Source organism: Camellia sinensis, chromosome 10, assembly GCF_055761805.1.
Source record: "Camellia sinensis isolate YWXY chromosome 10, ASM5576180v1, whole genome shotgun sequence".
Lineage (NCBI taxonomy): Eukaryota > Viridiplantae > Streptophyta > Magnoliopsida > Ericales > Theaceae > Camellia > Camellia sinensis.
In genome coordinates, this window is record NC_138970.1 from 66,962,314 (window position 1) to 66,972,107 (window position 9,794).

Sequence of the window (9,794 nt, forward strand, 5' to 3'; positions counted from 1 at the left end):
CGCAGGTAACACTTCCTAGTACTTTGACTCTGCTTGTTGTAATCACATGACCTTTGATCCTACTATTTTTACTCCTCTCTCTTCGACTCCTCATGTTCCTTCTATCCATACTGCTGATGGGTCTCTTCTGTCTGTAAGTCATGTTGGGTCTGTTTCCACCTCTCACTTATCTTTATCCCATGTATATCTTATGCCTGCTCTCACTTTAAATCTTATCTCCATTAGTCAATTATGTGAGCATGGTCTAACTGTTACCTTTTCCCATACTGGTTGTTTGGTGCAGGACCCTCGGACCAGGCAAACTCTTGGGATAGGCCGTAAGCAAGGACGTCTCTACAAACTTATCCATCTTCATGTTCCGGATTCCTCTCAAATCACTGCTCCTACCACTGCTACCACTGCTCCTCCTTTATCTCATTTTCAGCTTTGGCACTATCGTTTGGGCCATCTTTCTGTTGGTCGTTTGAAGTCTTTAATTTCTAGTGGTCATTTGGGTACTGTAAGTTCTGATGCTTTCAATTGTGTGTCCTGTCAACTTGCAAAACAACCTGCTTTGTCGTTTAATAAAAGTGATTCTGTTTCTCTTGCGCCCTTTGATCTCATTCATTCTGATATTTGGGGACCCTCTCATACTCCTACTATGGGAGGCGCACGTTATTTTGTTGTTTTTATAGATGATTTTTCTCGTTTTACATGGTTGTTTCTTATGAAAAATCGCTCTGAACTCAAACAACTTTATTACAATTTTGCTGCAATGGTTAAAACCCAATTTTCTAAAACTATCAAGATTTTTCGCTCCGACAATGCCATGGAATATAAAGATTTTGACTTTCTTTCCTTCCTTAGGAGTCATGGTACTCAACCTCATCGTTCCTATCCAGGTACGTCCCAACAAAATGGCCGTGCTGAATGCAAACATCGGCATCTACTTGACACTACTCGAGCCCTCCTTCTCTCTTCCTCTTGTCCAGAAAATTTTTGGGGTGAAGCCGCTCTCACTGCTGCTTACACTATCAATTGTATCCCTACACCAGTCATTCATAATCACACTCCATATGAGCGTTTACATGGCACTCGTCCCCCTTACGACACCCTTCGGGTTTTTGGCTCTGCCTGTTTTGTTCTTCTCCAACCTCATGAACGTACCAAACTTGAACCTCGTTCTCGCCTTTGTTGCTTCTTGGGGTATGGTATTGAACATAAAGGGTATCGCTGTTGGGATCCTCTCTCCCAGCGTCTCCGTATCTCTCGTCATGTGGTCTTTTGGGAACACACAATGTTTTCCTCCCTCTCTCAATTCCGTTTATCCGTTCCCTCACCCTCTCTGTGTTTTACTAACCCTTCTGCAGATCTGTTTTCTGATGAGCTTCCTTCACTGCCCATGCCTGACTCTCTTGCGACTGCCTTGCCTACTGGTCTTTCTCAAGCACCTGCCAGCTCTGATGGTCCTGATCTTGCTCCCTCGGACTCCTCACCCCCTGTTGAGTCTCTTCCTCTGGCTCCTCCTCCTCCTGCTCGACCACACTGGGTAATCCAACCTTCTACTCGTCTTCGTGACTTTATTGTTGGTTCTACTGCTTTTTCTACTTATGAACCCACCTCCTATCGGGAGGCTCGCTCTAATCCTCTTTGGCAGCAAGCTATGACTGATGAATTACAGGCTTTAGACAAAACTCACACTTGGGACATTGTTGATCTTCCTCCTGGCAAGACTGCCATTGGCTGTAAATGGGTATACAAAATCAAAACCTGTTCTGATGGCTCTATTGAGCGCTATAAAGCTCGTCTTGTTGCTAAAGGCTTCAATCAAGAATATGGTATTGACTATGAGGAGACCTTTGCTCCTGTTGCTCGTCTCACCTCTGTTCGCAGCCTCATTGCAGTTGCTACTACCCGACACTGGGATCTTTATCAAATGGATGTGAAAAATGCATTTCTTAATGGTGTTCTTCTTGAGGAGGTCTACATGCAACCTCCCCCTGGGTCTACTTATCCACCTCATAAAGTCTGCAAACTTCAACGTGCTTTATATGGTCTCAAACAAGCTCCCCGCGCTTGGTTTGCCAAGTTCAGCTCTACTATTCATGACTGTGGTTTCACCTCCAGCTCTTATGATACTGCACTTTTTATCCGCAAAACTGCTCAAGGGACCACCTTGCTTCTTCTTTATGTGGATGATATGATTATCACCGGTGATGATGTCAATGGTATTCTTCATCTTAAACAATTTCTTAGCCATCATTTCGAGATGAAAGACCTTGGTCCTCTCAGCTATTTCTTGGGTCTTGAAATCTTCCATGATTCCACGGGTTCTTTTCTCTCTCAGGCTAAGTACACATTTGATCTTCTCACCCGTGCTGGTCTTACTGATTGCAAGACTGCCTCAACTCCCCTGGAGCCTCAGAGTCGTCTTACCCCTCTTGATGGCACTCTTCTCTCTGATGCTACTCTATATCGTCAGCTGGTTGGCAGTCTTGTCTATCTCACTGTTACTCGTCCTGATATTGCCTATGCCGTCCATATTGTCAGCCAGTTTATGTCGGCTCCTCGTACCACACATTATGCTGCATTAATTCGTATCATTCGCTATCTCAAAGGCACCATGTTTCATGGTCTTCATTATTCCGCCCGCTCCTCTCTCCAGCTTCGTGCTTTCTCTGATGCTGATTGGGCTGGCGATCCTACTAACCGCCGCTCTACTACTGGGTTTTGCTTTTTTCTGGGTGATTCTCTTATTTCTTGGCGCAGTAAGAAACAATCTCTTACTGCTCGTTTTAGTACCGAAGCCGAATACCGTGCCCTTGTTGATACTACTCAGGAGCTTCTCTAGCTTCGTTGGCTTCTTGCTGACATGGGTGTTACTCCCTCTGGCGCTACTGCCCTCTTTTGTGACAATCACAGTGCTCTTCAAATTGCTCACAATGATGTTTTTCATGATCGCACCAAGCACATTGAGATTGACTGCCATTTTATTCGGCAACACGTTACTCATGGTACTATCCATCTCCACCCGATCTCTTCTGTTGATCAACCTGCTGATATCTTCACCAAAGCTCATTCTCCTGGCCGCTTCGTTGACCTTGTCTCCAAACTCAAGTTGGTTGATGTTTGTCCTCCTTGAGTTTGAGGGGGGATGTTAATATTATATGTAGATATTAGTTGTTGTGTTAATATTATATGTAGATATTCGTTGTTGCTAGCCTAGCTTAATATTATAGTAGATATTATCTGTAGTTATTAGTTGTTGCTAGCCTAGCTTAATATTATAGTAGATATTATATGTAGTTCTTAGTTGTTGCTAGTTGTTGCACAGATAGATGTTATATATGCTTTCTTTTCTTTTCGGTGGCTTCATCATTTTGTCTTGTAAAACATCTCTTATATAATGGAGGTTCCATTTGGTTGCAATACACATAAAAAATATAGAGCTAATATTTGCTCTCTCAATCTCTCTCAATTTCTTATACTGGTGAACATCAGTACCGGGATTGTTAACACCACAGTGACTGGCACAGTGTATTCCGATAACCAGCTGGCGGTGTATCAGGTGGACCGAGTGCTGCTTCCGTTGTCCTTTTTTGTCTCTATATCACCAGCTCCCGCACCATCAAAGCCTGAAAAGAAGGCTCCGTCTCTGGCAGGCGACGAGTCCACTACTAGTACCGATACGTCGGTTCAAGCTTCCGGTGCAATGCCGGTGAATCACCACCCTGCACTCAATGTTGCAGTGTGCTTTGCAGGTTTTCTTATTGCAGCATTGTGTTTGTCTTTGAGTTGAGAGCTTGTCTTTGAGTTGAGAGATTGTTGATGATGATTTGATTTTTACCAATTTTTACTTAAATAATTCTTTTGGCTAAACACTGTCCTTGCAGCACCATATGCTTCTCTTCATGTATAAAAACACTGCAAACCTCTATCTAATAATATGAAGTAACAATAATTCTAGTTACTCACAAAATTTAATCAAAACTTTAATCAGAAAAGTAGAACGTAGGATATAGATTTGAAGTTAGTGTTATGTATCATAACTAAAATGAATTTTCTGAACATATTTTAATTCTAAGTGAAATTGGGGGTAAATAAAAGAAACCATGATGTCATTTTACAAGTAGTTTGCAGGTTTTTAGAGAGACTTCACCAATTTTTCTCCTCCTTATCCCCACCCCTTTGGCATTACACAAACTCAATCCACCAATATGACCATAGGAGATAAAAGAGCAACAAAAAAAAAAAAACAACAATCGATGACGACCTTCAATAAACTGCTCCTCTAGCTTCTACCACTTCCAACTTAACCCACTCTTCAATGTTGACTTTTTCATTAGAAACGAGTATAGCAAAATACGTTTTTTTTTTTTTTTACACCAATCAATTCCCATTTAGAGGTGGCCAAATGAAACAAAAGAAGCTATGTGCTTTACAGCCTCATTCTCAAATTCTTTGCACTCAGACTTCTGACCTTCATCATAACCCACTCTCATACCTCAAACCTTTTGCCCAAATCTCAAGACAGACCACCTTCCTGAAAATTACCCTTTTGGTTGATTCTCCCCTCCACCTCCTCGTGACCCACCAACTCCTTACAGTGTCATCTCCAACTTAGAGTGCCTACATCTCTTACCATGAAGAATCTTAAATGCAACATTGATCAGTCATCATCAACATCTTTTCATCCTTAAAATGACTTGACATATGAATAAATCAAATATGAATGTTTTTCATCAAGAAAATTCATGATGAGAAAGTGCTAAAACTAACACAATGTTCCTTAGAATCATAATATTTATACCGCATTTTATTGCGGTACTATTTGTGGGATAAAGAGTGAGGGGATAATTGGGCCACCAAATTATTTTGTCCATTGTTTGTTTGTGGGATAAGCAAAAGGGATAAGGGGTGGGAAACATCTGGGTCTCACATGTTTTTAGTTCAATATTTGTTTTACATGGTATTAACTCTGGATAACTTTATCCCATGATATAACTTATCTTGTAAAATCTTATGATAATCTTTTGTCTTATCTAATCCCATAATATAACTTATCTCTCACAATCCTATCATATCTAACTAGTAGTCACACGTGCGATGCACGGGATTTTACAAAGTGAACATAATAAATTTAAAAAAAAAAATTTATGCTATTTAGTTGTATTTTCTAATATAAATAAAATATTTTTATTTAATTTGTGCATATAAATCTTATTATACATCATTCAAAATTTTTAATACTTCACAACATGAAAAATTAAAAAACATATCATATATAACATATATCAATTTAATAATTGCAATCAATTATTGAAATGAATTTTTAAGATATCATATATAACTAATAATTAGATCAATAGAGACTAAAAATGTATAGTAGTAGTTATACCAAATATTATAGGACAAATGATATATTTAAGAAACATGCATAATATATACATATATATATATATATATATTTATTATGGTGAGTTAAAATGAAATGATTGATAATTGTAATATGCACGAATTATTCAATAAAAAATCTTTTCAAGTACTATCACAAAATGCATTCGAAGATTTATAAATCTAGAGCAATTGCATGAAAAAGTTGATAGACCTAAGTAGATTTTATGTAAAATCATATATATACGCCAAAATTGGGCTTTAGCGGCGGTTTTTTACCGCCGTTAAAGCCTTTAAAACCGCCGTTAAAGCCTTTAACGGCGGTATTAACGGCGGTTTCGTTACCGTCGTTTATGCGTGTGTCGGAAAAAGTGAAACCGTCGTAAAAAGGCAAATTACCGTCGTTAAAAGTCGACCAAAAACGGCGGTAATATAGGACCAAAAACGGCGGTTTTTTACCGCCGTAAATAGGTTCAAATTTTTCAAAAAATAATTCTTTCTTCTTGCACTCCCCAAGTTTTGAACCCAAGACCTCTCATCCACAAACACCAACCACTCTGCCATAGCCACTCTTCATGAAATATATTCCCTAAATAAATATTTAAACATTACTTTTACTTTATTGTAGATGGTTTCGCCGGAGCACGCCGGAGTTTCGCCGGAGCTCCGCCGGCAAAGACCGCCGTCATTAACGGCGGTAATGATTGGGCATTAGCGGCGGTTTTGTTACCGCCATTAAAAGTGGGCATTAACGGCGGTTTCGTTACCGCCGTTGAAAGTGGGTTTCATTACCGTCGTTAAAGACACTTTTAGTGGCGGTTTTCGTTACCGCCGTTAATAGTACCTTTAACGGCGATTTTCGTTGCCGCCGTTAAAAAAACCGCCGTTAATGCCCTGTTTTGGCGTAGTGATAGACCCTATGTAAATTTATATGAATTTGAACATGTTGCTTGAAAAGATCTATCATTAAATAATACAATAGAATAAAGATGAAAAAAAAATTACATGAAATTTTATGGCTTCAAATAGATTTTAATTAAAAAAATGATTAACCTCGAGATATTGCTTGTAAAGCTCTATGTATATTATAATCTTCCCTAGAGAGGAAAAATAAATAAATTATTGGAGTTAGGAGATATAAAATATTAATACCTTAAAGAAATTTTTATGACCACCACTGCGTTAAGAGAAGAGAAAAAAGAAAAAAGAAAAAAGAAAAAAGAAAAAAAAAAGGATGTTGTTGAGGGTTTGTTTCCAATGTTGGATTTTGTTAGTGGTTGTTTAAATTTATATGGAAACTTAATTTAAAGATAATGTGTTTTGGAGGTTTAGTGTTTAAATTCAAATTTAATTTTTTTGATAAAGATAAGGAGCTAAAGATATCATAGAAAATTTAATTTTAAAATTTTAACATCACATTTAAAAAAAAAATACCAATCAATTATTTTATTAGCAAACATTTATCTAATAAATGCGAACACTTATCTTGTTGTTTATTTATTATTTTTGACCTTTTTCATCTTAAATCATCGCATAACAAATAGATAATAAGAGTTAGTTAAGACAACCAAAAGTGGAGTAACAAAAGCATACTAAAATTATAATTAATCAAAATGACTAACATTAAATAAAAGAATGCTATTTTTTCATTTTTTTTCAATCAATAAGAGATATTATGTTAATCATCCCACACAATATAATGAATTAAAATAAAATAATTTTTTTCTTTAATTTTATGTTGATTTACTAAACATAAATAGGTTTGAAAATGCATTAAAATTGAACGGACAAACATAAAGAATAGAAATATTTAAATTATTCAAAAAAAAACCTAACATTTTAAATATGAGATCGCTTGCATTTGCTCAGGCTTTGAATCTGCATAAAAAGATATTTAAAAAAAGAAGAAATTTGTGGTTTAGGTCTCAAAAGAAATGAGATCTTGAAAATTAATTTAATCATAAGTTATTTCAACATGGCAATCAACAATCAAATATAATTGATGATTAAATTTAAAACATAAATCCATATCCAAATAAATTTTGATGATCTCTTCGCTTCCAATATAACATCTGCACCCAAAATAATTAAACACAAATAGTAAATAAGTGAAAGAGTCACAAATTAATAGTAGCACTTCAAAGATAGAATGAAATCTCAATTAAAAAACACATTATTAGCTAAAAAAGAAAGAAATAAAAAAATACAGATTGTAGAAAAAAGAAAAAGAAACAAAAACATAAATAGAATTTACAGCAAAAATAAAATAATAATTTTCATTTACATAAACTCCCTTTCCCGCAAAGGCAAAAACTCATGTAAGTACACATTTCAAATGTAAAGTTGATACAATTGAAAAAAAAAAAAAAAAAAAAATCACTTGCGACTTGAAATTTAAAGCAAAATTTTTTAGGCATCGTGAAGGACAGTTGAAAAGGGCACAATATTGATTGTATTTTTTTTTTTTTTTCTTTTCCATGTCATGTTCATGGTTCCTTTTTCAAGCACTTGTTTTTATATTGAAAAGATTAAGCTTAGACAAAAGATATACTTGGAATTATATCATATTTAAAATTTATATGGATAATTAATTGACAATATTTAAAGATAAATAAAGTTCAACTTGAAGATAAATTTTGAAAAGATTAAGTTGGAATATATGAAAATCTACAACAATCAAGTTCAAATAGAAGATAAACTCCAAGAGATAGGAAGTTCTGAAGAAAGTAAACATTTAAGTTCAAATTTAAAGATAAAATAATATAAAAAATCACTCGTGACTTGAAATTTAAAGCAAAATTTTTTAGGCACCGTGAAGGACAGTCGAAAAGGGCACAATATTGATTGTATTTTTTTTTTTTTTTTTCTTTTCAATGTCATGTTCATGGTTTCTTTTTCAAGCACTTGTTTTTATATTGAAAAGATTGAGCTTAGACAAAAGATATACTTGGAATTATATCATATTTAAAATTTATATGAATAATTAATTGACAATTTTTAAAGATAAATAAAGTTCAACTTGAAGATAAATTTTGAAAAGATTAAGTTGGAATATATGAAAATCTACAACAATCAAGTTCAAATAGAAGATAAACTCCAAGAGATAGGAAGTTCGGAAGAAAGTAAACATTTAAGTTCAAATTTAAAGATAAAATAATATAAACATGAGAAAATAGAATAAATTAAATAAAATTTTAACTTTGAAATCTTGATCTTATCTATAGGCTATGAAATTATTTTATTTTTTAAAAGCAAACGTGAATCAGATAAATGCTAACATAGTGGGAATAGGAGTTGTGAGAGTTGTGAATTCTTTTTTATTATTATTATTTAAATTTATGTGATACGGTGATAAACATGTGGGGTTCTATGTACACATGTATATCCACAACTCCAATAAAAGATATTATTTGATTTTTTTAAATATTTTTTTAGATAACACAATTGGGAGAGGAAGTGAGAATACTTGAATAGTGAGAAGAGGGGTAAAGAGATGTGCCACGTATTTATTTTATTTTTTCAAAATTATGAGAATTTAGGATTCAAGTTTTTGAGTCTTTTGACTTAACAACTACATTTAGTTATATAGATAGTATAGATAGATAGATCCCATTAAAAGCATTTGAAAATCAAAGGCGTAGGATAATTAAGGTCTTTCCTATTATTAACACAACCATCTTTGTTATATTGTTGTGCTCCAACAAGCTTCTTCCCCACATCTTGTAAATGTTGTCTCAATGACACTGAATAGACTACAAAAAAAACACAAACATTCAATAATTCACAAAAGCAGAAGATTGCTCATTAGAATTTCAAATTTTAAGGTACAAAAAAAAAAGAAAAGAAATACCATCCCTGGAATTCAACCCAATAGTCAATTCATGTCCATCCTCAGCATCCGGATCAAATGCATGGCAAGGACCCGAACTACTAAAATTTATAGACTTTATAGGATCCTACATTGAACAACAAACTTCTCGAATTGAATCCAGAATTTGATTTTTGGAAAGAGGGTTGACAAAAAATATTAATCAAAATATAAATAAAACAAACTACCAGAGAGCAAAATAATCAAAGTGAACCAGAATATGCTTTAATTTTGCTATAAAAAAAGGGAGTCATTTTATCAAACAGGTATTGAGCAAAGCACAAGGAACAACTACCTGAGTGAGAACAAAATAATCAAAATGAACCAATGACAAGAAGTCGAGTTGATAGCGAAAATTGGGAATGGCTATCCAATGGGTATGAACTGATTTCTTTGAAATTGAATTTGCAGAGATGGTAATTTGGATTAAAAAAAATTTTAAAAAAAAAACAAAAAAAACAAAGAAAAAACGTAGAAATCAAAGTACCTGCCTGAGTGACGGGTCTTGTCGTACTGGAATTTGTAACTGTCTTATGGGGGATCCTCGGCCGCC

General features: G+C 34.7%; 1 long non-coding RNA gene across 1 annotated transcript; it reads right to left on the minus strand.

The window, feature by feature from the left end:
• Positions 1 to 8,985: 8,985 nt before the first annotated feature.
• Positions 8,986 to 9,794, minus strand: LOC145801644 (uncharacterized). Its single transcript, XR_014343272.1, has 3 exons — positions 9,729 to 9,794; positions 9,224 to 9,329; positions 8,986 to 9,125 (listed from the first exon to the last, which is right to left on the minus strand). It is a non-coding gene; the product is annotated as an uncharacterized LOC145801644 (long non-coding RNA).